This window comes from Tachypleus tridentatus, chromosome 9 (genome assembly GCF_004210375.1).
Source record: "Tachypleus tridentatus isolate NWPU-2018 chromosome 9, ASM421037v1, whole genome shotgun sequence".
Classification (NCBI taxonomy): domain Eukaryota; kingdom Metazoa; phylum Arthropoda; class Merostomata; order Xiphosura; family Limulidae; genus Tachypleus; species Tachypleus tridentatus.
Genome location: NC_134833.1, coordinates 130,085,958 through 130,087,892, shown reverse-complemented (window position 1 = coordinate 130,087,892; position 1,935 = coordinate 130,085,958). Strand labels below are relative to the sequence as shown.

Below are 1,935 nucleotides of genomic sequence, written 5' to 3'. Positions count from 1 at the left end.
TTATTAATCGCAAACAAATATTGCTAAAAATAACATACAACAAATTACACAGAAAAATCGTCCATGTTCTTTTTTGTTTTAATAATTAACCACGCATAAGTAAACTATATCTTTTATTTAAAAAATAAATTAGTAAACACGTAGTTGTACTTCCCAGTTTTTTTATTCCAGGAATAAAAATTTTAGCCCAAAGTTTAATCACGAGTAGTCACTTTTTCCATTAAGTCTTTGCAAATCAAATGTGAATATTTGGCTCAATGTTAAATAAATCTAACCTAAATTATCTTCTTGTATTTATGTTGCAACACTCATGAGATTTTCAGTAAAGAAAAACATAATTTTTAAGTTTGTTTTTGTTGCTAGTTTGTTATATTTACTGGTTAAATCTGAAACATATACTTTTTATGGAAATTCCAATTGTTTTATTTATTGTTCAGCTATAAAAATACTGCTGAGCTATAAAATGTTTACCCAGTGATGATAGGTGCGGTAGTTTTGTTAACAAAATTAATACAAAAAAGGGATTTCTGTTGGTAAATTGAATATTGGAAGGGCACCCTTATCGAGAGATTCGTTATTAGCGGTGGGTTAAACGTAGATAGCCCATCTTGTAACTTTGTACTTTCTAGCAAACACGTTTGTCCGTGCACACTCAGCTCCGGTCGTAGTATGAGTAAAGACATCACACCATACCATCGAGTTTATTTACGAGAATGTGCAGCATCCTATTTTAAATCAGCTTCCTACATCTAAAGGCAAAAATATTATCGTTAAGAAAAAAAAAAAAAAAGAATCAAAGAAATAATGTATATATAAACATACAGACATATTCAAATCGTTGGCCCGTTGGTCTAGGGGTATGATTCTCGCTTTGGGTGCGAGAGGTCCCGGGTTCAAATCCCGGACGGGCCCTGATAAGAGTTTGTTTTTATGCTAAAAATACAGGTAATATTTTACCTGTAATTTCGAGGCTTGTATGTTTGAAAACTGAGATAAATATCCCATTGTAATACTTTCTGATTAAATACGAGCCAACAAATATAATTTGAAGTATAAAATTTTATACCGTTCACCACATCTATTTTTTTTCTAAGCAATACAGATATTTTTAAATTTACAAATCTCGTTATGTTTGAAAATAAAAACAGCAGTAAATTTACTGTTCGGTAAAAAAAGGACATTTTTATTAATTAACTGATGAATTCATATCTGAAAAAACAACTTGTTTTTATCAACCGTTAGGTGCAGTCAGCACACCTTTTTGTCTTCTTTAATTTATAATAAAAAACAAATAGCAAAATAAAAGCTGAAGTAAAATCAAGACAAACCTATAAATTAGTTGTGCGGGTTGATATAAAGGAAAAATATATTATTTGGTCAGTTGAACATTTATGTGAAATTACTTCGGAAATAAGAGTTATTATCATAATATTTCCTCTGTGTAATGAAACGAAAAATATTGTATCGTAACATTTTACAGGTAGGAAAGTAGCCAAGTTACAATAAATGGGGCTGCCTATATAAATATGTGATGCTGAAAATAGGAGATAAATATATAATATTTAAAAATAAGCAAACCCTCTAAAGACATAATTCAAAAGTGGGTAAACTGAACACATAAAAATTGGGAAATAACTGGGTAACTGGCACAAGCAATAACATGAATATGAAATAGGCTAATTTTTCCCAGTTTCCCTCTTGATTAACTTTTAGTTACATCTTTACAACTTACTCTTTTACACACACATACATACATATATATATATATATATACCACATCTTTATGTGACTGACCCGTTTATCCTAACTTCTCTGTTTCTACATATTTAAAATGTGTTGAATTTTCCAATGACCCTTAAAACCTAGTTTATCTATTTTCCTGCCGGTGGGTCAGTGATAAATTTACAAACCTACAACAATAAAACCCGAGGTTTA

General features: G+C 30.0%; 1 non-coding gene across 1 annotated transcript; it reads left to right on the top strand.

The window, feature by feature from the left end:
• The first annotated feature begins 840 nt into the window (after positions 1–840).
• Positions 841–912, top strand: TRNAP-UGG (transfer RNA proline (anticodon UGG)). The gene has a single exon. It is a non-coding gene; the product is annotated as a tRNA-Pro (tRNA).
• The last annotated feature ends 1,023 nt before the right edge of the window (positions 913–1,935 follow it).